Source organism: Clarias gariepinus, chromosome 21 (assembly GCF_024256425.1).
Source record: "Clarias gariepinus isolate MV-2021 ecotype Netherlands chromosome 21, CGAR_prim_01v2, whole genome shotgun sequence".
NCBI classification, from domain to species: Eukaryota; Metazoa; Chordata; class Actinopteri; order Siluriformes; family Clariidae; genus Clarias; species Clarias gariepinus.
In genome coordinates this window covers 17,136,123-17,163,856 of record NC_071120.1, presented here as the reverse complement: position 1 = coordinate 17,163,856, position 27,734 = coordinate 17,136,123, and the positions used below count along the sequence as shown (strand labels likewise).

The 27,734-nt window shown below is 39.5% G+C and overlaps 1 protein-coding gene across 4 annotated transcripts in view; it reads right to left on the bottom strand.

The window, feature by feature from the left end:
• mef2cb (myocyte enhancer factor 2cb) overlaps positions 1 to 27,067 on the bottom strand; it is a 65,544-nt gene extending 38,477 nt beyond the window's left edge. Inside the window, exons 1-2 of one of the 4 annotated variants that reach the window (XM_053480583.1) lie at positions 26,885 to 27,067; positions 17,012 to 17,126 (exon numbers count right to left, since the gene is read on the bottom strand). The gene's annotated coding sequence lies outside the window, so the exon portion shown is untranslated. Of the gene's footprint in view, positions 1 to 14,650; positions 15,087 to 17,011; positions 17,127 to 26,884 lie in introns of those variants that run through there. The other 3 variants (XM_053480585.1, XM_053480584.1, XM_053480582.1) reach the window with 3 other exon arrangements.
• Between the last annotated feature and the right edge of the window lie 667 nt (positions 27,068 to 27,734).

Here is a 27,734-nt window from a genome sequence, read left to right as displayed (position 1 = left end):
TGCAACGTATTTGGTAATAGCATGTGCGTGAAAAAAGGCAAGTACCCTCTATCCTCACGGGGAAATGTGGTCGCAGAGATTTAAAATAACATATTACAGTGTCATAAGTAAACCTTTTAGGAGGTGTGCGATACGTTAAATAAACCCTCGCACTTTTCAAATAAACTCCCATTTCCTTGAAGAGACGAAAAAAAAACGGCTTCAATGGATCTTCTGAATAATTTGCGTGTTAGGACAATCTCTAGTCAAGTCTCACACTTGGAAGTCTTTTTTTTTCTGTTCCCTCCTCTTCTCGCTTAATCCCTAAAGCACATTTTCTTCCTCCCCTAACTGCGTTTATTTTCTTAGAGCCAATTTTATTTAATGCACTTATTTGCAGACAGGCAGCTGTTTATCAGCGATAGTTAATGGCGCACAGGGAGACAGGCGGGCCGCAGCGAGTGGATCCTGGGAGGCCTATTGTCTCTGTAATGTCATTACATGCACAGACTCTTAAGTGTCGTACTGGCTGTTTGGGAGAGATACGAGCTCTGACGAATGGCTACCATTGCTGTCCATCCAACACGCAACGAGATGAGTGACCTGAACCCGGAGATTTCGTTGGCGGGGCCGGGCTTTATAAACGTGGGCTTTTGAAGCATGACGTTTTACCACCTTCTGAGCTTAGGAAGATTGTATGTGTGGGTCTTAAGCAATGTTAAAATACTGCAATGAAAGATAAATCAAGCACCTGAATTGACTTCGACCCCATTTTATTTAGCGCTCGAGAAAGAGGAACGTGATAATGATTCTAAAACTTTTTACATTTTAAAATTAAACTCTTTATACACCAGTATTTCAGGAATGATCTTACCTTCAAACACAACTGGACAGAGCAACAGGAAACACACAGAGACTCGCACAAACACAGAGTCTAGAGGAAGGATATGACTTCAGCAACCACAGACAATCAAAGGTGTAAAGGTGCTTCCTTTCCTAAACTGTTCCAGAGTGCACAAAATGGGAACCAAAACTCCTGCGCTTCCTTCTCCCAGCCAGAAAAGAAGAGATGAACAGAAAGAAAGAGAGTTGAGGCTGCCGCCACCACCGCTGACCGTAACCAAACGGCCACTTTCTGATGCAAGAGCTGGACGCAAGGGATTGTGGGCCGAGAAGGCAGCAGAGTTGACAAAGTTGACACACGAACCGTCTTAAAAAATAAAATTAAATCACACACTAATGACATCAGAGTTAAGTCTCTGCATTGCACATGACAAACCTGTAGTAAGTCTATACTTTTATGATTTTCACAAATGGTGCAAAAAGTTATATTAAAAAATGTGAGTATGAGGTTTATTAGCGACTGTGTGAAATTATGGATGAGCTGCGGTCCTGCAGAGCGGTATTTGGTGAATAGGTCTTTTCAGTCTCCATGTGAGATTAGGGTATTCGATGGAAAAGAAGAGGTTTCATTTACACCACACAGTCTGCTCTTTCAGGGGCCTTCCACTGCAATGTTCTTTAGCTCCTGTCTCTCTTGCAATCAGCTGTGCATTTTGTTTAATTATTATTATGTGAAACAACATTCCGGACTCCTCATAAAAAAACACCAGACGTTCCAGACTTTCTTATCAAATGAGGAGAAAATTTGACATGTTTATCCACCAATTCCAAAATCTCTAAGGACTTACAGTTAAATGATTTGTTTTTAAATGTCTAGAAACAAAGTGTGATCTTACATTTAAAAAAGTTACTGTAGTTCTCGTTCATGAAATACGGCCTTGCATTGGGAACATGTGACCACACAAAGGAGCAACAGGGTTGGATGGATGAAGGGGCGCTGACAGCACCCTTGTCCCTCACTCAGTCAGTAAACAGTGAGTGTGGCCCAGCATGGGTGAAACAGGCCAGGTGAGAGCCATCTGTCAGTTAGCCATTGCAAAGCCGCCCAAGGACGCCGTGGCTGGATACATGTGTCAGGGATGAGGCAGCTGCTCAGCACTGAGATACAAAGCTTTGTAACCGATAACTGTCCACTTGGATGCAAAATAAAATCCTTCAAAATGTTCCGGTAAGAGCGAAGGAAGTGTTTTAGATAAAATTACTAAATGTGTCTCATAACCACAGCTGTTTAAAATAAGTACGCTGTACGCTGTACTGCATGGACTTGTGGATGAGTTCAACGATACAGCACAAGCATGACACATTAATGTAAAAACTGAATTTGAAATTTGTAAAAAATGGTAAGAAAGTCAATGAGGACCTGCTCAAGAAGGAAAAATGCTGAACTTGCAATTAATTTTTTTTGGTTTTTTTTTTTTTTTTTTACAGGAAAATAGTGATGCATGTGTGATTTGCCTAAAGAACCACAACCAGGCATTTGAGTTTTTCTCCTCACACATCTGCAAGAGCAGAGCTGTGTTTATCAGCAAATGTCTAACCACTACCACGTCATGCACAGTGGCTCCAGATCCAGGTGCAGCCACAGCTCTGCTGGAGGCTTGCACAATAAAATAATAAGAAAAAAAAAGATAGGACATCACGAGTTCACTTTTGATCAGCCAGAAAAGTTGCATGAAACAAAAGCTGTGAATAGTGAATAGAAAAGACAGGAATAAATACAATGTTAGCTTGGTGAGTAATCTTGCCCCTACAATAACACGGCCCTGAGCTGTGTCACTTGGAAAAGACGAGGCCTGGTAACATCAGCAAATTATGATATCACCCAAGGATGAGAGCATCTTATGATGTTCGCCTTGTTGCCAGGTCGGAGGGGCATCGAGGGGTTGAGGCATGTCTCCAGGCTTAGATGATCCTCTGATTATTTCATCGCACTTTTTTTGTCAGCCACTTCCTCCTTGGCCCCCTCACCACCTCAGCATTCTAATCAGACTAATTAAAAGCTTTGTTCATTTGGAGCTCTCCGATGACAATTTGTTTCACCCTACCCTACAGCAGTCCTGTGAAAAAGAGAATTAAATTTGATCTTCTGACAGCAATTATTAAACGCTCCCTCCTGGCTTCAATTAAGCCCAGAGGCTAACGTGGCTCAGAGACTCAGAGAGCGGGTGCCAAAGTACCTCCTTCTCACTTCTGCCTCTTCTTTTCCTCTTTTTCTCTCCCATTTATATATTTCTATATTTTTTTTTCATGGGGCAAATATGTACAGTAAGCCACTGAGGCACTTGATATTGAAGTGTTTTACAAAAAAAAATTTTTTTCTTTTTCTTCCCTCTGATGCCTGGCCAAGAACTCAGAGAGAGGAAGAAAAGGGAAGTTAAGCAACCTTCTCTTTTATCCTGATCAATCAGCATGTTCAGTGATTGCACAGTTCTTTTTTTTCCTATTGAGTAATTCACTAAAGATGGTAAAAGTGCCTTTTTCCAGAAGTTTTGGTTTAGTTGCAGTATATCTATAGCGAACAAACAAAACCTGGAATAAATCTGCCAATAATACACATGTACATTCCTGGGTGCTAAATTTTTTTTCCATGTAATTAGTATATTAAATGCATAATCTAGTATAATTGTACAAGTTACTAAGTAACTAAGCAACTGTAACTGTAACAACTGCTCCTTTATCTGTTCACGTTTGCCTCCGTAAAACAAATTATGTGACTTTAAGAACTTTTACAGCAGGTTCTGATGGGGAAATATTTCAAAATCAGTGTACAAAAATGTACCCCCAGGGCCAAAATATACAAGCACAAATTCATCATAGAGTCACAGGTCATTGTTACGTCAGACGTTACATGTTTCATCCCAGACTTTTTGTCTGAAAAAGGTTAAAAGAGAAACCATTCTCTTTTAGGCATGGCTCTTCGACAAGGATGTCCTTCATAACTTGGACTTTTTATTTTTCCTTATCGTTCTCTCTTGCTTTCCTCAGTCCCTAAGCGCTGTACAAAAATGAAGTAACCTAGATCGAGGAGAGGCTGTAAACTCTCCTTGTGTAAAAAGCTATACAGTCATCCCTCCGCCTCCTGTTTTCCGCCATGATGTCACAGTTGTTTCAGCATTACCACAAGCTGATTGGGCTGATTGTCGAGAGCACTGCTGCACTGTTGATCTCTCGCATCATTTAACTCTGATTTTTACAGTTGGGGTTTGTCTAAACAAGCAACATGGCTGCCATTTTTCTTTGTCTCCCCCTTACATTCTTGCTCTACCCCTCAACTGGTCTACGTGAGGTTACTTCTCTATATGTAATTTCCTGTCTATTAGTAATGAGGAAAGTAAAACCCATATCCTCTTTATGCTGTCATACTCATTATTCATCACTTGGCCAAGTCAGATCATAACACTATTTTTAAACCATAAAAACACCTAAAACTCAAAGAACTCCTCTCAACTTTCTAAGAATGGCATCGATACTTCCAGACCCGTGGCGTAAAGTGTGAAGGAAGGAATATGGCATCCCCCGGGGCCAACCCAATCCCTAGTCTTTCATTATGGGACCAGCAAACCCTCCTCCCTTCTCCCCCTCTCCACTCCATGGCGTGTTTGTAGTGGTGAAAGAAGTCGGCAAACGCCGCAAACGCCGGGCGCGCTCCGTTCTGGCAACAACTCGGCCCGACCTCATCAAAGCGAGCCCTCGTAATTTGTCACAGAAAGCAACCAATTAAAATGCGTTAGGGGAAAAGGAAGGCCTATAAGCGGGGTGGGGGGTGGGACAGTGAAAGGGTGGTGGGGTAAATGGGCAAAAAGATAGCGTCTGATTAAAGAGTCCACACAGCTGTGGCGAATCAACCAGACCAAAAAAAAAAAAAAAAGCAAACGCTCAAGAGAGGAGCAAACACTGGTTGGATTTGATGCGCTGTGTTGATATTTAACACTTCAGAATGAGACTGGAGAGCGGGTTAAGCATTTTAAATTGACTTACGCCCATATCCTACAAACACACAGACCCTCAGAGTGAGTTTCAAATCTCCAGATTACTAACACATCAGCCCTCATATTTTTGCATACAGCAAATGATGCATGACCTGACTGATATTGAAAAATCTGTATGGTTTATTGTATGTTTTTTTTTCTCCTTCTGGTAACATCTGTAAGTGAACTCAACATCGTTACCGTAAAAAATTCTACACTTTACCTTCTTAACTGGCCTTTTACAATAGGCTTCTCCTGTGTGAAGAAAAAAAAGAAACTTCCGTGACATATTTTATATCACTTTTCCTCTCAAAGCATCATTCTGCCTTTTTTTCTGTAGGAGACGCTTGTGAACTATGATGTGTATTGTGTACGTATTTTTTCCTTGTTGTCGGATACGGTGGCGGGCCTGCGCACATTTGCATAGCCTCCTTTGCAGTGTTCTCATGTCTCGCAGCTGTGGCAGGCGTGTTTTTTTTTTTTTTTTTCCTTTCTGTTTTCTTGCATGAGATCACAAAATGGTGACAAGGAAAGTTTGGGTTTTTAGCCTGTCTGATGCTCTGTGCTGATTAGCGTTGCCTTGTGCTTCTTGTTCATTTTCTCCGTAATGGCACCGTGAAAAAAAGGCATAAAGCACGGCAGCAAGGCAGATTTCAAAAACTGTTGAAATGAAGAAAGAAAAAGAGGGCTACTACATCTTTATTTGGGGGAGGGTATCAAAAATAATGACCCTTCTAATTACTGTTATTCTGACGCTAATCGCTAGCTCTCACTGAATACCATGTGTTTCTTGATCCGGCTGATAACAAGAGGAGAGAAAACAAGGAGAGGCAAGTGCCTACAGTCAGTGGTGTATAAATCAAGTGTGTATGTATGTGTGTTTTGGACTCCGCTCCAGAAGCTTATCCCCTCCATCTTTGCTACTTTTTAGTTTTTAGTTTTTTTTTTAGTTTTTTTTGGCTTGCTTTGGGAAAGTGCAGGCTGCGTAGAAGGGGGAGGGAAGCTGGTTCACAAGGCCTCAGCCACTCAGCGCAGAGACATGCACCAATTCCCTCTGCACCCTCTCCAGCTGCACCGTTCACATAACCTCGCCTGTCCCCTTCGGCTAATGATAGCAGAACCCGTCTCTCCCTCCTCTTCCTCTCCCTCCTTCCCTCCATCATCCTTACTCGCACCCACAGTCTTTTCCACTCCCTTACACCACTGCTGGGCACACATCCCTCATTCCCTCTTCTGTGAACTTTGCTTTCCCTTTTTGTTGACATGAGTGTGTTTTCCGAGCTATTGGCCCTCCTTTTTTTTTTGTCTTTCTCCACCCTGAGAAAAGTCCTGAGGTCGTTTGACTCCGGGATGGACTGAGAATGCAAGAGAGACTACTCACTTGGCGAAACCCCCCTCCTGACTGATCGTCATCCCTTGCTCGCACAGATAACTCCATTTTTTCTGTCGTCGTTGTTTCCTCCAACATATCCCTGACTCTGCTTCAGTGTGCCTCAGTCTGCTCCTGGCTGCAGCGCTTGGGCCAGCGCTCCTGCTGCGCATTATCCCAAATAAACAACTCATTACACATGTAGTTAACCGAGGGGGCTATTGCAACAGCGGAAGCTAATCCGTGCTAACATTTGTGGAGGATGGAGATGCAGGGGGTTGTGTGTGTGAGTGTGTGTGTGTGTGTGTATGTGTGTATATGTGTGTGAGGGTGGTTATTTAGCATAGAGAAGAAAGAAGAGGGCAATTGAAATAAATCAAATCCACATCCCACTGGAAATTAACAATTGTTCTTCCTTTTCTATTGCACTCACTGTCTCTCTTGCACGCGCTCTGCTGTGTAGGGTAATCCCTAAGGATTTCACATTGCTCTTGTTTTCTGAACAATCTGAGAAATGGGTCATCAACATGCTGCATGGCAGCGTTCTGCTAAAAAAAATAATAATAAATGAAAATAAGGCACTTTCCTTGCTTGGTAAGAAAAATCATGTGCATTCTGAAAGTGGCCAGATTAATTAACGCACAAAGGCGCAGACAGTGAGATGGATGGATGAGAGAGGAGGTGGGAGGATTAAAAGACTGCCTAGTTACTACCTAGGCTTGACGAGGACACTTGATTTAAATTTCTGAAGAAGTCAGTGAGCCTAGGCCTGAGAGCATGGAGAGGAAATACCTAAATCAGGATGCTTGTTTCGGTGCAGTTTTTCGTTCCCTCAAAAGCAGAGGCGTGGCCTGAAACAAAACACCAAACACTGTGTGTATTTAGTCAGACGTATTTATTTCAAAGGTGACAGGAAGTGGGCACGGGCCCGTCGTCCACTCTGTATCTCTCTGTATCATTCGGGTTGTCAGTGTCTCTGTCTCTGCCCTTCGAGCTCATCATGATTCACTGGCCTAAAGAATGTCCCTGGAGGAGACACGGACAGAGTGTGCGAATCTGTAAGGATCGTTTCAAAGTGACCTGCAATCTCGCTACGTTGTTAAGTCCAATTCTGAACGTTTCCCACATGCTAGACTACTGAAGAAGATAAAAAATAATAATAATAATAATGCTCTCACAAAGCTGTTTACACCCAGTACATGTCAACAGCATTTTATTTTTCCGCCAAACAGATATTAATATTAAGCCACACCCTGAAATGTCTTCGGAGTAAAAACACAAAGTTTACATCATATTCTATCATAGTGTTTTCCTGGGGTGGGGTGGGCTTGAAGACGCTTACACGGTACTCTGCGCGTATAGTTTAATCTTTGGTTGTACTGAGGCTTGCCACCAAGTTGCAAAACACGCAATGCGCCAACAAAGCCATGCCAAATTGTAAGAACCGTATGTTTAATCAGCTTTATAATATTTTATTCATGAGCTTGTTGCCTTCACGCTCTCCACAGCTGGCTGAAAACTCTTTAAGAAGTTTGCAGTGTTCTACATATACACATGATCCCCACAATGCGTTCGCAAAAAAGCATAACGTGATGTAATTTCTTGCAATAACAGCAGCATATTGTCATATCAACCCACACCTAGTGTATAGGTGGTGGGTGAGCAACTTAGCAAGCGGATTTCAGTCCGCAGAGTTTATGAAGAAATGGAAATAAATATTTCTTGTATATAAATAAATTATGCATATGTTGTGGACATGAAACTGATTGCATCTATGCGAGCTTGCCTTTATTAACACCTCTTTTAAAACATGCAGCGGTGGTTTATGTGGTTGGGAAAAATTGTAGCATGTATATATAAAATGAGCAAGACCAAATGAAGAGCATGAGAAACAGGAAGAGAGGGAGAGAAAAAGACAGAGAGAGAGAGAGAGAGGGAGAAAAAGAGAGAGAGCGAGAGAGAGACACGGCTGCTGGATGTCAGCGGAACTGCTAAGGTAGCCAGAGTCTCGGCATGTATCCCCTCACTTCCTCTGCTATTTTTAAACCGATTCGCAGCTCTGGTCCAAAAATAATACAGCGACCATTTTTAACTCAACAATACTGCGAGCTCACACAGGTAGCCACCGGCGCGCACACGGGACGAGCCGAGCGTGGGCGAACACGAGGGGAGGAAAGTCAATCGCACGGCTGAGATATTTCTGTCGGGAAGGCACTGTTTAGGAAGCACGGGCCGCGGGCGAGCTAGTAGGCTTAATACCGTGCCCGTGCTACCTGCACTCTGACACTGGTGCTCCCTGATTGTCAGGGTTGAACACACACGCATCACAAACATACACACACGGTTATAACCACACAAGGTTATTTGTTTTTCCACTGGGGCCTACAGGAGCAGCTGCAGGTGAACGCAACCACCCCCGCAAGTCCACTCATTCAGAAAGAAGCAAGGTCCCTCTCACTTTCGCATCTCTCTCTCTCAGTCTTTCTCCTTCTCTCCTTCCTTCTTTTTGTATTTTTTTATCTTTCTTTGCTCTAATCATTCTCTTCTCTTTACTGCTCTCCCAGCAAACCTTGAAGTTTCAAATGAAGTGCTCCTCTCATTCATTATGCATACAACTCTGCGCTGTACATTTCCTCTCTCTTTCTCTCTCCCCCCTTCTTTCCTTCTCTCCTTTTTCCAGACAGTGCATCTGTAATAAAATTAATGACATCATTGGCTGCACTTTGGAGGAACTACTGGAAGAAAAGTCATACATCAAAGTACACTGCAGACAAGAAAAGAAAGAAAGAAAAAAGAAAGAACAAACGAAAGAATCTCACAGAGACATTTTTATTAAGCTTAATTTGCCCACTCTATTTTCAAACTTGTTCAAGGCATTCAAAGTGTTTGTCGTAAACAATTGTTGAAAACAATGATTTTAAAAGACAGAGTGCAAGTCACCGCTGATCGATTTAAATCCACACTCTGAAAGGCCTGCTCTCTTTCTCAGCAATTTTATAAATGCAAAAAAGTCTAAAAGTATAATGGAAACTCAGATGTTTGTTACATAAGGATTGGGGAGACATTTCACAATACATGATATATAGCAAAAGATATTTATTTTGCTAAATAAGCGCCAACATTAGTGTGGGGATTTAAATAAAACGAATCTAAGGAAATTTTTATTTAACTATGACGGAAGTAAATGAAAAGTAAGGAAAAAGGAATTTAAACATCTAATCAGTTACTTGTTACCTTAACAATGGACAGTTTTACATCAGTCCAGACCATAACCACTTCTCAGAAAAGTCATTTATGACAATTCTAAAGCGGCTGTGTTGCTCGTGAGATTTTCTCTCAAACAACTCGAGAAGTCAAACAATTTAAATGATTTTAAAAAACTCTATTAATCAGCTAAAGTATGAATTAAAGTTTCTCTCTCTCTCTCTGCAGATTTAAGGCTACATCAGCCTGAAGGAAAGAGCCAGAAGCAAACGCAGAAGCAGAAGCAGGCTGATTTGATGGGCCGCGAGGTGACAGCCTGTTGAAGGGCCCTGTACAGCAGCCACCCCAAACACAAAGGCATGAAGTGTCATAACGCCAGCCCCTCACACGCCTCTCCGCTTTCTCTCTCCCTCCTTCCTTTTCTTTCTCACTCCCTTCTTCTGCCCCACTCACAGAGCACGTCCACTGCTGCGCATCTTTTTCTCTTGCCACTCCAGCCCCCTGCTTCGATGACAGGGTGTCGCTGATAAAGCTGCAGATAGAAGTATATACAGGTGTGTGCTGCGAAAACACACGAAAGCCTGAACTAATGCAGTGCATGCGCTGTCTAAAACCCACCCAGAAACTGAACAAAAACTTTACCCTTTAACTCTCTACACTTAAACTGGAAAGGTGATTCACGTTTGCCGTGTTTCGTCCCAGTAGAGTTACTCAGTAAACTGACTACAGTACGTGATAAAATAACTGCGTCACGACCTCCTTTAAAAAAAAAAAAAAGGAGACTCAAGGGCCTCCACCTTCCGAGCCCATTGTGGAGACAGGATCTACTAAAAATATCCTCCGCGCTGGTCTGACGGCGGCTTTTCAAATGGATGCTGCTCCTGGCCGAAACACAGAAGGCCCTCTGTCCCCCTCCTTCACTCCCACCAGAGGATGTTACAGAGTGACAGGGCTATGCTGCCCCCACTGACAAAGATAAATTACATTCACTGGAAAATATTTCAGCATCCCCCCTCTAATACCCCTCCATACACACTTCCTTCTGCATATCTTTTTTTTTTTCATATTTTTCAGCATTTCTTGGGCATTAGCCAGCACAGCGACAGTTCTGTGACATGCTACTGCTTTGCCTAGAGTCTCTCTTGCAGAAAGGTGCACTTGACACATACACTACGCTGAATACGTAAAAAAGAAGGTGTGGCAGTACCACGAGGGTTTCGCCAAGTGTCCAGGATAACCACAAAGGCAGGATCTCAGGGAGCTGGTTTAAGCGTATATCTGAGATGTCATCAGCCTTTAAGTTTCATTTCTTTAATAGGGTCAGCTACCAAAAATAAAATATCAACAAACAGACACGGCCTCAAATGGGAGTCTGGCGCCTTTAATTATTGGATGCTCACATTGGCAGTAAGCACATATGCGTTAGAAAAGAGGAAGAAAAAAAGTAAATATTATCTTCTTCAAGGCTTCTTCTTGATCCAATATTTAAACAAATTCTTATCTCTGTGTTTCTCTCTTATCTGCTCCCATTCTTCTCTCCTCTCTCATAACTTTGCATAAACAGGACATTCGGACATCACTGGTAATATCAAATAGTCGTGAGGAAGGCCAGGAGTTTTGAGTTTTCAGACCACCCAGTGCCATGCATGCGCGTGTTCACAGAAGGCCCAGGAGCAAACAGGAGGTTCCTTCAGTACTTTACAGTGCTACTTCGAACGAAACTTCGGCCGAGCTCTTAGTGCAGCGAGATTCAGGGCTCGATGTGGGTCGCATGGATGAGAAAACTGGAGTCATGCTGTCTTCATAACCACGTACACATTCACTCACACATCAATACGCACCGCCTTCTCTATCACACAGCCTCTTTCAAGTAGGCTCTGTCGTCTTTCACAGCTCTCCTCTGTCTGCGCGTACAAAAACACAGACAAAAATGTACCAAACTCCTGCACAGTCGTGCCGCCCACCCCACCTCCCTGCACACACCTCACAGGACTCCACCCAAGTGCATGCACACACACACACACACAAACACACACACACGCGCGCATGGACACAGCAATGCTCTATAGCAGGAGAATGACCCTGTAACACATGCCAGAATGTCACACATAAGCACTTCTCAGATCTATGCTATGCAGAAAGATTCTGAGTTATGTTTTACAATGTAAGCAGACATCAGAGGCTGTTTAATTCCACTGTGATCTTGCAGACATCCCTTACGAACAAACCTCATTCTCTTTTCCCTGTTACACTGAAAGAACACATTAGCAGTGATTGCCAGGCATCACTGTTAATTCCAAGATAAAGGCAAGCGGAGTGACGAAAGTCACCAGGACAAGATTATGTAGTTTGTAATTACAGGTCTCAAGCATGCTTCTTAAAATTAAATAATAAGACAATACTTCAAAATAAAAAAAAAGATAAAAAAACATTTTTTAATTTACACAAATCTTACAAACAGCTCCAGTAAATAAACTTTAATAATAAATTAAAACTTTTTTTTTTCTTGGACTGACTTAATCACCTGTTTGCTCTGGAAACTTATAGCAACTTATGCGTTTGCCTCCAAGCTTAAGCCTTAAAAATAAACATTCGCTAACCTCGAAGGCAAAGATCATAGAGTGATGGCAAGGCACTCGAGATAAATTCTGCTCAATCGACAGTGAAAATCGTTCGGGTTTAACAAATACATTTCACTCACATGTGCCACCATGAAGTACTTTATAAGAAGGCTCCCCTTTGTGCAAAAGATAAATATGCAGTCAAAAAAACTGCAAGACACACTGATTTCCTTACCTCTGGGCAAGAAAAGTGCAATTACTTCTAATTACTAATTACCACTAGATCTTGCCAATCTGAAATCGCAAATGGAAACATTTTTGTAAACTCTTCATGCCCTTGACAAACATTTATGGACTATTCCTAAACTAAACTCTGAAGCATAATAACGTGAGCTATTAAATAGTTTGATTCTGGGAATGTTAAATTTAAATGGAAAGCGTTTAAAGATGAACAGGAATGCCTGTATGATACTCTCTTGCTAATTAGACATCCAAGCACAATTACAATTGTTTAAAAGATGATCAGTATATTAAAACAGGGCTACTGCGAAAGTCCAAAGAGTAGAATCCCTAGCAGGTGTTACACTGTTACCGTATTGTGCGACAGATATATACTGTGTGCCCCTTGCCCCTGACAATCGGTTTAGGTCCTCTAGCCAATCCTAGTGACACGTGTGGACCTAATCCCGCTCTTTGGGAGAACTAACTGTAAGGCCATGTTGTCACTGTTGGTTTTGTGAATCGACACTGGCAAAATCCCTAGTGATTTCCCGGAGACGACAGGTCTGAGGAGGACCTCTGTGTGTGTGTGTGTGTGTGTGTGTGTGTGTGCGCGTGTGCGTGTGTGTAAAAGAGAGAAAGAGAAAGAGAGAGAGAGCAAGAGAAAGAGAGAGAGAGAAGCTTTTTGTATATCTTAATGTTAACATGTGAGTGTGTTCACCTTCCTCCTGGGCAGATTAGCCAAACACTAATTCCCAAGAGAACAACAGGTGAGACAAACATGCATGTAGAGACACCCACACACACACACACACACACACACACACACACACACAGGCAAAGCATACACGCAAAGCACAGCTTCACTGACTGGACTTAGTTTGTGAGCATACGGGTTCACACAGTGTGTCTGAGGTCACATATTTTATATATATATATATATATATATATATATATATATAAATCATCATCTTATCCAGGCAGTGTGTTTACAGCCAAACCTTAAACCTTGCCGCCTAAATTTTCAATATAGATACGGTACGATGCTCAAAAGTACTCTCAATCATCTGACTTCATAACCCGGATCACACATTACTAATAAACCTTCTTTAATTATTCTGTCAAACTGTGATATTTTGTGGTAACCTGTTTAAGTAAAGCGTCAAAGGCAATAAGAGAAATCAAACTCAACACACATGCACCGGAATATTATCACGGGCAATATTTATATTCGACTTTAATAACACATTTTATGAACTTTACTGTTTGCAGTTAAAATTTTTAGCCAAATTATATCCTCAGCTTATTATGCGTTTACATCTTTCTAACTTTCTCTGTGACTTTTAGACATGTAAAGGTTAATATACGGAACATTGCTATTGTAATAATTAGAGCATTAACTAAAACATACTGTCATAACTATGACATACACGGTGTTTAAAATAAATATGTGCTTATTCGGCCTTAACTGCACTTTTAACACTATATTTTCATATAAGCAGCTTTGTTTAAATTAATAAAAGATAATTAAATCATGATGTTAATATTCAATTCAAATTAATTACAAAATAAATAAATAACAAAAATATATGGAACTGTTAACTCATTTTAATGACAAAAATAACCTTGTAGACAAGCCTTTTTAAATAATTTGTGTTCAATAAAAAATGATAAAACTTGGAAACATATAATCAATGTATTTATTTATCTCTTAAAAAAAGACTAAATGTAGTAGTACAGTAATAATAAGCACCTATTTTCATAGCCTGGTTCAAGACTTTCAGTCCAAATGTAAAAAAAACTAATCTGAGGTACAAACTTTTTTTTTCGCGTTTTCATATGACAGAAATTGTGTGTGTGTATATATATATATATATATATATATATATATATATATATATATATAACAGGTGTAGGGTTTTACCATGAATAAGTTAAAAAGGAGAAGATGTGAGCAAAGCAGTGCAACACCGGTGTCTGCTGTGACCCCGTTCATCTCTTCCCGTTATATTCGTAATAATAAGGCCATTAAAGGCGCTGCTCTACATTTAAAAATCATTTATTTTATATTAATCCTCGGCTCTGAAGATATAATTCCTGTTTCCTCTTGGTGTTTTAAGCGTTCAGGTACTTCTATCTGTCAGGGTCAGACCTCTTACAGATTTTTAAGCTAAGTTTTCTCCAGAAAAATAGGCGAAGTGTCTACTGTATTTTGTGCTAAAAATGCTAATTTAGCGGCGCGTGAGGGCTGCGATGTAACGGTTGACGCTCGAGAACCTAACAACTTTTATTTGGAAATGGCACGCGCGCGAGTCTACTCAGCTCCTGGATAACTCTAACACTAAAACACACAATCACAGGTTACAGTGACAAGACACACAAATTGTAACTCATAAGAAGTACAGACGCAAATAGTGTTATTGTCGTTGTCATGTGACGTTACTTACTTCATTCTGTATGAAATGTAGCCGGTGGAGCGTCCGTCCTTCCCGCCGGAGTGACAGAACGCGGAAAGGCGTCTTGGGAAACCGGGGTGGACTTGGGACCTTCGCTTAGCTTTTTTTGTTGTTTTTTGTTTTTTTGTTTTTTAAATCCACCACGGATTTGGAAGAAACTCAAAAGACAAAACAAAAAAACAAAACAAAAAACAAAGAAGAGGAACACAAACAACACGCCACGCGGGCAAGAGTGTCGCTTTGTGTGAACCGAAAACGGCAGCGGGAGTGTCGCGTGAAGCTGGTGTATATGTGTGTGTTTAAGTGTGTATGTGTGTGTCTCTCTCGCGCCGTTCGCGTCTACCGGTAGAGGCTGCAGCTGAAGGATGTTCAGCTCTGCTCCGCTCGTGCACTTCTCTCCCCCTCAGTCAGCGGCGCGTGCCTCTCCCTCGCCCTCTCCGCGCCACGACAACTAATCGGGTTTACTCATGAAGTGGGGGCGGGCTCACATCACATCACATCACTCCCGTGTTTTAATGAACGCAAAAAAAAAACAAAACTTCCTAATAACGCATTATTATCTCCATCCGTCTACCTATCTATGCCTCATACCTGGTGAAGAGTGTGATGCATGCTCCGGACACCTTTTAATACATTGCTGATGGCCTGAAGTTTTATACACAAGTGTACACTTTCACAAATAAAGATCCTAAAATGCACTGTTACTTGGTGAATCTTGTGCACCTCTATAATATAAGTTATAATAAAAGATCAATTCCTGGCCCTTAAGGACATTAAGGGTCCTGTCCTGTGTGAGTGGTTTGTAAGAATGTCTTTTGTTTACAGAGTGTTCTGTGTGAGTGCTCATTAAGATTATGTTATGTTTGCACTCATGTGGTATCTGTCATTAGGGTTGTGTAGCCTATAACTCTGTCACTGTTGTGTTTATGTCCAGCACTGTAGTTTAGTGTTTTTGTGAGTGTACTGTAAGTATGCACTTTAAACCCCAAAACTAATTCCTTGTATGATCAGGCATTCAGGTAGCTAACTCTAATTTTGAGCCTGGTTCTCATTAAAGGTACACCTTGCCAGGTATAAATTAAACACTAAAAAAGTATAACACAGGATGAGAGTGTGAGTAAAAAAGTAAAAAATAATACAATGATTACTCAATGATTACACATACTTAATGTGCCATGCGTGTGTGCGTCTGTGTGCCTTATCTCTGACCTGGGAAAGCTACTGCTGTGTACATTTCAAACTCATATAAAGACCATGACTGTTGCTTTGAGTATATGTGTATGGTATTCACCTAATTGCTTATCTTTATTAACACATAAGGGCCCAGGAATAATTTGCACAATGAACCGCAGGGTGTCTTTCATTTCAGGAGAGGACAAAAGACAGATAAAAGGGCATGCATATGGCGCATGCATACTTTATAAAAGAAATAATTAGTACTAAATTACACAACACAAGTCCTAGGGTTTCATTAACACATTATAATAATAATAATAATAATTATTATTATTATTATTATTATTATTATTATTATTATTACACGCCGTAGACACAATCCTTTCCTAGAGGTGTTGAAACATTTTTAATGACTGTTTCCAGGTTTTTATCTCCATCCCCCAGCTCATCTTTTAACAGGTTTCCTTTATCTCCTTTGATTACAGCTGACACAGATACTAAACATGAACGACCATGCTGAGATTCAAAAACATTTACTGGGTTAATATGCAAAAGACAAGTCAAGCTGAGGTTAATTAATATCCTGGAATATTTCATACATGACCACAGACTTAGTTTTACTAAGATTGTATAATAACACTGAGAGGATGATGAGAGAACAGAAACCATGATTGTAGTAGTTCTTTCAGTTCCTCCTCAGATCCCGAAAACAATGATGTGTGTTTCTATATTTCTTCACAGAAATATTGCATTGCTACATCCAGCTTCTATGTTTCTAGTGTAATTCAGTGACAGACAAGCTAGAGTCAGAGGTAAAACATCAAACAGGTTAATGAATTAAACAAGGCAGGTAATCTGCCTGACAGACTGCAACCGGACCTGCTGATATCAATTTACACGGGATCCCACCTCTGGGTCGCAACTCCTACTGAGCTTGAGAAACCTTTCCTCTTGTTCTTTAGGCGTGCAAATCAATAGGTTGTGGTTTTAGCAGCTACTGAGCTGCTTTAAACCTCACAATCCCTCCACACGATCTGCCAGGCTTATAATGTACACCTAAAGTGTTAATGCTAATTAAATTTCTGTCAGTTTCATGGGTTGTAAAGCACAGGCGGTGATATAAGGCAGTTATTAGTTGACTTTCCTGTGAATTTGGAAACTTTATGTCTCACCCACCACATTCGTAGTTCCTTCAGCTCAATCACTCACTCCTCCAGATCGTCACGCATGCAGCCGCCCTAGAAACGCCTTTTGGATTTCAGCGTGCACTCGCGCTTGTCTTGGTTGGCATCTGGCAGAGAAGGAAACAGGAGAAAGAGCCAAACAAATTATTCTGTAGTAGGGTTCAGGTTGCTCAGTAAAGAAAATGCTGAGGTGTCTTGTGCATACAGTAGGTATGAGGTGAGAAGGACCTAGATGAAATCAATGTGAGAAGAATATCTGTGCTTGAAATGCTCAGATTGGATTTTCCTTAACAATTCCTTGGACGCATAACATTCTCTGTCAGTAAAGCGATGGCCATATTGTTTATGATCTCTTCATCTAGTTGTATAACCGAAGCCTTGGGATCTGCATAGTTAAACTCCTAACAGGATCAGGTTTATCATCCTTAGGTATTTCTTTGTGTTAACTATGTGTTAGCGATCCTACACCAGAGCCTTGATTCCTAAGAGACCTCCTCTTTTTCTTTCATTTTAAACTGTCATAATTGTAACAGAAAACAATATTAAGGTCACATTGCAGAGTATAACAATCTTTAGTTTGTATCTTGATCACAAGCACATGTCTGTAAGGTAGCTTAAAAATGTCTTAGGATCATGTCACGGTCAAACTTCTTCTGCCTCTACTGTACTTGTAAATAAATCGGATAATATTTAATTATGATCAGGTCTATGGATTTCTGTGCACCCTACTCATTTAACAGGATTTGATAAATTGGTGAACAAAAATTTATGAACCCTGGTTTAAAAATATATAATGTATAAAAATAAGACCAAACAAAAGCCAGTCGTGTCATGCTTGTATGTTTAGACTATTTGTAGTATCAGAGTGAATAATCTAGTTAAATATTGAAATTGGCTTAGTTGATAGACTGAAATACACTTATGAATTCTTCACCACATACGATGTCTCATATGCTATTACCATACTGTATATGCATTTTGATACAAATATACTCACCCTACACACAGATGCATTTGCTTAATATGATGTGAGGTTTTAGTTGTCCAGAAAATAATAATATTTAAAAGCATCCCATAATTTTCTTAAGCCTGTATTTTTAAATATTTAATTTTTTTTTTTTTTTTTATCTTGCCACTGGAAACCACTGGAGGTGTTATTGTGTCATTGTGTTGCTCTTCAGCTGGCCAGTCATTATACATAATGCACATATTATTAACAGCACATTGCTAAATAGGTTTTGTTGGAGGAAGAAAGAAGAACAAGGCTCCTATTTCCTTAGAACGTGATAAACATCAGTGTATTCCTCTCAGCAAACAGAAATCATCAAGCGTGTGTTTGTACTGTGTGTATGTGCATGTGTATAATCTGCTCATGTGAAAAGCAATCTGGCTGTCAAAGCTGATAATGTTGTCAAGCGCTCAAATCAGAGTCTTCACACTGAGCAGTGCAGCACTGGAGAGACAACAGCAAGATTACACACATCTCTCTCTCTCTCTCTCTCTCTCTCTCTGTTTCTCTCTCCTTTTCCCCTCCCCACTTGTTTTTATATCATCCACAGACTGGTGACAAATTAGAGGAAAACCAACATCGGTTGTCTTATTAAGGTGTCAAGTTGTAAAAGTTTCTGGATCTCTATTGGATCTCTAGTCTTCCAAAAGTATTTATATCCATTAAATACTTCTGAACCATCCGTGTGATGGGTGGAGGCATCCTGGAAGAGACCACTCCCACCAGGATAGAAATGTTTCTTTGCAGGATAAACGTGATCAGTTAATACTTGTGTAGTAATATGCAGTAATTCTTTTTCTAAGAGTACAAACCATGCCTGCAAAATGTCTCACTGTTTTCTTTAATATTTAATTAGTTAGAAGTTAATAAGATAGATAATCATTTTAAAAATCAAGGAAGATAGATAAATAGATTAATGATGTACACATGCTTTGTTTTTTTCTTCCTCATATAGGTGAAATTCATAATAATGCTATGACTCTAGAAGTAGACCAAAATAGCTTTCCCATCTGTGCACTTGTAAATACTTAAGGCTGTCAGAGTTTGCGCAATTAATATCAAACTCATTTTCTTTGTTGAAAATGTAATTGTACAGCTTTAAAATTATGCACAGGCAGGCAGGCACCTGACTTACTAATATACCCTTTGATTGTAATAATAAAAAAGATTATTGACCAATATAGGCAAGGGAGGGAAAAAGTTCATTATGACTTGTTTACGATTTATTAAAAAATAGTGCTTTATTATTTTTGCAATGTTTTGTGCATTACTGCAATTTTAATGCATCTCAACAACAACAGCAACAATGCTACCTCATTACTAATAAACTATTTTGGAACAGTCTAAAATCAACCTTTTTTTTTTTAAAAGCACTTCATTGTCAAAAGTGCAAAACATACTGTTTTAAACATTAAAGTTAGTTTTTTTTTTTTTTTTGTGCTGCCCATATCACTGTGTGGTTGACTCGTAGAATAAATGTAGTAATTAGCATGTTCTGTTGGGCAAACCACACATCCATCAATACCAGTCCTTTGATTCATTATAGATGAACTATGAGCTTTGCAACACCAGCTACACCTTTGTTCAGGTTGTCGTCCTTGTTTCATGCTCTGCAAAAAAAAAAAAAAGTCTTGTGGTGTTCTAGTTAACTGAACAATGGTGAAGTCTTTATCTCCCTTGTCAGTACACCTGTGCATTGTCCCACTCACCCCAAGACCCTGCCACTATACAGCTAGACCCAATGATGAAAATACTTTTCAAATTTCAGAAACTTTTCATCTTGTTATAAACCTAGGATTTCTAAATGGTGTTTTTTTTTTCTTTCTTTTGGGAGTTGCTAAATAAGTTAAAGGAGTTTGAAAGTGGGCTTAATACACTCCTTAGCCAGCGGGGGCAGTCTAGAGCTCTCCGAGTCTGTCCATCAAGTCAACACCTTAGAATGGAAATAGTTTAACTGATGTCATTCAATAAGGTTTTTATTTTCTTACGCTACAAATAACACTTAATATGCTTTAACAACTCTGAATACGATATGATACAAATTCATAAATAAATGCATAGAAATATTTTTTTTTACATTTCTTGCTAGTTATCAAAATCATGACTTAAGATAATTAACCTGACTTTTTTCATTTTTTCACTTTTTTCACAAGTACTGAAAGGCAAAAATATAGCTGCAACTTTGACTTAAAGCTAATTTTCTGAAAGACCAAAAGAGGGTTGTGTTTCCCACACAAATTTCATGAACAGAGCCATGAATACAAAAATTAGGAGTCAACAAAGTAAAGAATAACTGCAATTTTTCTGGTTTATAATCAGGTACTATAGCTGCATTTAGGAAATATCATACATAAACTTTAATGTTTTATGGGAATATACATTTTGTGTAATTGGCTTTGAAATCCAATTTGTAACTTGCAGCAGCCAGAAGCAGCTGGATAAAGTCTCTTTATTCACCCCTTTCCAAGTCTAATATTCGAAATCCATGGTCAGGTCAGAACACATCATCATCATTGGAGGCAAATTCATAAAAACTTGAATACTAGGTGACTTGGAAAACATGGAGCATGACTTGCATTAAAATGACCGCCAGCAAGATCACTGGTTTATAATAAGGGCTTGTTGTACTGTATATTAATATGGTATCATTTATACATAATAACGGCTTGTACGGCAAGCTCTCCACAAACTCCACAAGTGGATTAAAGTGGATAAAAACGTTCCTATAAAGACATTTTATGAAAAGCGTCATTTTATGAAAAGCGTCTCTATTGTCAGCATTTTGTAACCATGCTATATTCTTTTCTTTTTTTTTTCTGTTTTCTAAAAGAGGAATGTCTACAGGACAGAGAGCTTTTTCTTTTCTCAGTCACATAAAAAGATGAATTTATTTTGTCTTTCAAGAGAGGAAACAAGAGATACTAGTAAGGTGATCTGTGTTTAGACCTGCTACAGGGTAGAGATAAATGTTTCTCGAACATTAAATGTAAATTTACGACATGTCATGCTTTAATACGAGAGGGTCGTTCAAGTCAAACCAGGACTTAAAAATTTAAGTGTAAAACTGACTGACATATACAGAAGATTTCAAACACAGTATGATAATGAGACTCTTAGCCGCAGAGAAAAAAACCCTAATCCTTGAATGGATAGATAACCTGTGGAAGAAACACATCTGTCTGTGGGAAATGTACACAAAAACACCACTTGCATATTACAGAAACTTAGCTGTGTATTAATGCCACATCCCTATACAATCCTGACCTTGCTCCATGCGATTTCCATGTTTGGGCCATTACAGAAGGTCCTGGAAGGCCATCATTTCAGACTTAAAGCAAGCAGTCCAATCATGTCTCTGGCCTACTGGGAAAACTTTCTACTGTATCTTGATGGTATCCAAGCACTAGCAAAATGTTGGCATAAGTGCATTAGTGTAGTTAGGTAATATAATGAGAAATAAAGTAGTAATAGGAGTTTTTACTTTCATAACTCTGTACATAACTGTGTATTATTCTGTGCAGTCAAAAATCCCAGTTTGACTTGAACACTCCAGTAAATAAAAATTTTAGGTGTTTGCAAATTGCTGTGCTTTATGAGGATCAAAACATATGTTGATCTTCTTATAATAGCATGTATCATCATGTTTTACAGATCATTTTAAGAATCTGGAGCATTGCATTCAAATTACCTTTTAAAAGGCTTGTAAAAGTATCAAGAAGGGTTTTATGGGGCAGTGCTACACAAGCCCTTATTTGGTGTTAAATAAGAGCATCTTTGAATTAATTAAACATGAGCTAAATATTCCTGGTACTGTGTGCGAGCCTGATTGGGTTAAAGAAGTTGACATTTAGATAAATGATTTATGTAAGTAGATTTTTCCAACTAGTAGGATCTTAGATCCAATTTTTCCATTTCGCCAGCCATTCTAGCCAACAGTGGTTTGTGGCAATAAAGTTATGGTTTGATCCTTTTGATAAACAAAGGACAAGCAGCACTCTGGTGAATTCATTAATAGTATAAAGTCACATTGTGATCACTGTATCACCAGATCATTCAGGGTACCACACTTTAAATCTGCGCTTGTCCTTCACTTGGCAGAGCATGGACGGGCCACATGACAACACTGTCCTTTGAGAGCTGCCAGCTTGATTTGCTGCTGCTGTCACTACACAGCTAACATACACATATGGAAACTCTTGAAGACATCCAAGTCAAACTTTGCATTTAAAACTTCCATAAATCTGCTCAAATATATTTTGACCTACAGCGATTCTTACTCCAATTGAGAATGATGTTGAATTTGTATGTTGAACACATATCATGGATGATGTGTCTTAATTAATATATTAACATGTACTGTACTTCGAGTTCACCTTAACTTTGGTCCAGATGGTAAGTTAGTGTGCATCTATTTCCAGCTTATCTCTGAAGTGCAAAAGCAGGTCATGAAGACTTCAGTGTTTGTGGAGACTAAAAGTCTGGGTTCATCAGGCAAATATGTCTGAAGTCCTCTTAGTTAGACAGTGTCTCCATTTCATCCCGAAATTGCCGCGGATCCTGTGGCTGTTCCATTCATAGCTATTCGTCTGCATTATTTGGATATTTTGTGTTTTGTATCACATACTTATTTGTTTATGGTTGCTATCCATCTTTAGTATTTTATGAAAATACATCAACCTGCTAGCTAACGTAATGTTATCAGTATAGGATAATCTTTAACTTAAAGGACTTTGATGTAGGCAGTGCTTTATCAACCCTTAGTTTTAGCCTAGTATTTGTAATAATTATCTTAAATCATATTTCTATTTCTATTTTTATTTTTAGTTCTATTTTTTTCCTAGCACATTTCTATTTTTATTTTTAGTTCTATTTTTCCTAGTTTAATTTCATTTTTTATTTAATTTCTATCGTATTTCTTTTATTCATATTTATTTCTTATTTGTAAACTTTAATTCTCTTCTAGGGTCAATGGCAGCCGTATAATGCATTTCACTACATTTCGTACTGTGTATGTTTGTGTATGTGACAAATAAAATTTGAATTTGAATTTAAATTTGAAATGCAGCTAAAATGTATGACCCCCCCCCCCCCCCACACACACACAAAAAATGTCCAAAATCTTACAATTATGGAACTTTTGGCTATTACAGTAAAAAAAAAGGAAAAAAGTCTTGTTAACAGTAATATTCCTTTGCCGTATTTGCCCTTAAGCACCACACTCTGAAAAAATCCAACACTGCCAGACATACAAATGCTCGCAAGGAAAGTTTCTACAACTTCCTGAGTTCCTCTCCTTCTTTTTAGTGTAGTACGGTGGTTTTCTTTGTATATTTTATCCTGAGACTCAAAGTTCCCCTTGTCCGCCGATTGCTTCACATGAAAAAAAAAGTGGGGAAAAAAAACGCTTCTAATGATTTTTCCTCTTTTGAACGGTTGGAAAGTCATAAGCTAGGTGAAATCTGCACAATTGTTATATTGTTTTACTACTTCTTTTTTTTTCTTTTCATAATGGTGGCACTAAAAAAGATGCCAACATGCCACATTTTTCTGTCTCTAGACTTCAAGGGCCAACTGGTGTTTCCTGAGGTTGTGCAATGGCCTGACAGATGTTGTGTATTACGGACATGCAGTGGAAAAACCTACATATCTTGGCAAATAAACTAAACTGGCCATACATTACTTGCTGGAGCAGACAGTATATATATGGTACGTGTGCTATAAAATTAGACCACAGTAAGGTAAATGGACTGCTTCAAATAAATCATACAAGCTGCTTTGAGGATTTTAATAATTCGCCATTTATTGTTGTCTGACATTTGAATGAAAGCTATAATACATTTAAACATCTGTAACACCACCCTTTTATTTGCTTTTACTTCTATTTTACTTTTTTCATATTCGACCCCCCCCCCATGTCTTTTTTGCTCTCCCTGTCTGCCTCTTATTCTGCTTTTTCTGTGTTTCTTTTTCTTCCTTTCTTTGGCTGGCCACAGAAGCACAGCAGCGAAATACAGTATATAAGGGGCTATTGTGCTGCTTTAACCCAACTGCTCCCGACACCCTTCAGGTGGTAAAGAAAACTCTCCCCCTCTACTGAATAATTCAGTCTATGGTGAAGAGTCAGTCTCATGTAGCTCCTCTCACCTTGAGCCTTGATTCCTGCTTGGCTGAGACACTACAGCCTTAAGGTCCTATGACCCCTGAGACGGGAACATATGTACTACAGGGAGTCCCATGGCACTGGATATTATAACACAACCCCTCACAGCATGTAACGCACGCCTAACGTTCGTTAATAGGCATGCTCAGAATGCGCACGGCCGTTCACTGACTTTACGATGACAGTTTGTGTATTTGTTCTAATGACTCAGGTACTTTTTTAATTCACTCGTAAAGATTTGCTTTGGATTTCCTTACTAAACCCTGCCAGGGCCAATAATTTGCTGTTCAAATAAATTGGAGTTGTGTTTGCGGTGAGATCCACTCACCCTTGATTAACGATAAGAATCTAAAGCCATCTGGGACCATTTGCTGCTAGGAAAACTCAACTTTCCTCCCACACAGGCGATATGGAGGTTCTCTCATAGTAAACGTAGATGGATAGGAACTCTCCATGACACGGCAGTCAGACAAGCTCTCGTGCAGGGCAGATTGACAGAACCAGGCGCCGTCTAAACCACTTTGTGGCATCAGAATCACCCTTGACTCATTCTTATTCAAACAAGATCAGACATCAAGCAGGCAAGAGAGATTAGCCTGAGATCAAAAGGTGGGGAAGTTTCATGTTTTGCGAGTGCATGGTGAAGATGCGCAGGGAAGCAAAGAAGAAAGAAAGAAAAAAACAGGGGAATTTGGATACAACCCTGTTATTGAATATTAAATTAAATCTATGCAAAAAAAAAACATAGAGAGTCCAACAGAATGGGGCACGATCTGATAGTCTGACAATGCCATGGTCTGTATGAAGTTTTCCATGTTTTCCTCTGGTATGTGTGTTTCTTCCGGGTTCTCTGGTTTCCTTCCACCTACAGTATTAAAGTATCCTGGTGACCTTATAAAGCCCCAGGTGTGAATGAGTGTGTGAGGTACCTCAAGGTAAGGATAGGCTCAGGATCTACCATGACCCTAGCCAGCAATGATGAATGAATGAATTAATACCTAGAGACAAAAGAATTACAGTAACATGGCTGTCATCGCAGTCATACTTCAATACTATGTAAGAAAGTTCATTTTTACTTCTTTTTCATCCCCATGACTGTTTCCATGTGTTTGATATGTCATAGTTAAGTAGAAAATTGTGTTAAACATGAAATACTTACTTGACAGACTATAATATGGGCCGTGTAACTTAAGAAGGTGGCATCTGGATCTGCAAAAGGCAACATGGTCACTACTGCAAAAGCCACATGCCGACTAGGATTAATATAAATAGACGGGGGGGTTCCTTACTGTTTCAACAACAGGGTTTCATGATTAATGGGTGTATTTAGTCAAACAGGACAGGTTTTACTTTCGAGTTTTAAACAGGGCTACTGTTCTACTATCATGGTCACCTGTTTGTATAATCAGTAGTTAATACTAGAACCAAAATTGTTCTGTAAAAACACCTGGATCATTCTCAGTCGCTGAAAATCATCAATCAATCTAAGCCTGAAAAAGGTAAGCACCTACACACAAACATGAACAGTATTCCTACACCGCTACTATTGAGACGCCAGATAGTGACTCAAAGGGCCAAGAGAAGATCGACGGCAAAGAGCGCACCTTTTTAGCTGTAAGAAAACAACAGCGCTCTTCCCCAGCCGCCGTTCCGATGAAAGATTTGTGTGACGGAGGGGGAAGCTTTCAAATGAGGAGCAGGGGAGCTTTTGTAAACTGGGTCATAGTTGCCTTGCCTCTGTCTCCTAGGGGAAGCGACACGGCACTGCCTGAACACCCAGGAAGAAGGGATTAGATGACAGAGATCTTGTCAGTGGTACGTCTTCCAAAAATGCTGCATCACAAATATAATTCCGTGAATGTAAATCAATCTTGAGTATGTTCATGGGGGTGAAGAGTAAGTTAATATTAATTAAGTCTTTTTTTTCATTTGATTTACATAATTATGTATTGTAATCACATTTTTTACAAGGTTATACAGTATACTTTTGGTGTGGGGGGGGTAAATTTAATACTAAAGATCAAAAGGACTATTTAATCATTTCACATGAAATGAAATCAAGTGCTTTTTTTCTCCATGTGGCAAACATTCATAACATTTCACTTATTTGCAAAAAAAGAAAGAAACCTTATTTTTAGGCTTATATTTTATATTTCCATAACACCTTCTAATGTTCCCATGTCAATATAAAACCTCGGCAGCAAGCGTACAGTTTAATATATTTTTCAGTGTTAGTTTGGGATTCATATCATCGAACTTTCTGTACTATAAAATCTAAACGCAGTATCCCGCAGTCAGTGAGGCTGCTATAACACTAATTGACTCTAGGGTATTAAAAAATGAGAATTCCCCCAAGTTACACATTTTCAAGATTGTAAAATTAAAAAATGTAGTCTCTTCACAGATATATGCTTAGATAATCAGGGATCCTTTTGTGAATATCTCACAAATTTAGTTTTAATTCTAGATCCTAAAACATGATAGATACAACAAATGTAGGCTGTAGTGCCCATAATGAGTCCATTTTATTATACTTTTATCTTGTTTCTGTTTTTTTTATCTTATGTCTCATTAGACATCCATACTAGACTAATATAATGAAAACTTTAAGTAACGTACCCTAATGCATGGAGACAATTTCTTAACTCAACTTAAGTGGAAGGAGGAAGGGGAAATTTGGGGGGAGAAAAACTCACCCGTGTCGCTTTCGTGCTTTTCCAGGAAGTCACACCCTCCAGTTCCTGCTGAGGGCCAGGTTAATCAAACATTAACTAGACTACACAATATTTTAACAAAAAAAGAAATGTCCTGCATTAATTAAGCCAGACCAGCTGGCTTTGAACGGTAACCACCCGATTTGGGTTGTCTCCCCTGATCCTTTTTCGCCTCTGAACAGGGTGTCATACACACACTTCGACATGAAGACCATACCCCCACCCTCCAGCCCGCAAAAACACACACCCTGTGCCAAAAAAAGCGACCTGTAAGATTTGGGGTCTAGAGACACAAGCAGTTGGCATTGCCCATTCTCCACCTGTTCATGCCACTCCAAGCCAGAGGGTATATTTAGTACTTTAGAGGTATCAGTATCACCCAGACCTTTGTCACTGGTGGAATTCATGCCCAGGATTACTGCTCACCCCTACCCCACTTTGAGTAAAAGCATGCCAGAAAGAAACAAATCCACATTCTGTGAAATCCACTAACTGGGATATGTATATGGTTCATCCTTAACATTCAGCTAGGTTGATAGAAGGCATTAGTCCAATTAAATTAAAACGTGTTACCGTATAGCGAGTTATTTTTGTTCGTTTTAGGTATGCCAACCCTCCGACCACAACTATCCAATGTCACATTGATCGGTTGTCATTTATTTACCCTTGAAAATGCATGCTTTAGCACTGTTTCCTATCATCGCCTTCATACGCACTTTCCGAAGGAATATTCATTAGAGTCCAGCTTTCCCAGAAATAGCAGAACCGCGCGGAATTCGCCTTTCCCGCATCAAACAAGAATTCCCACTGGGTCCGGGAAATCCCATTCTCT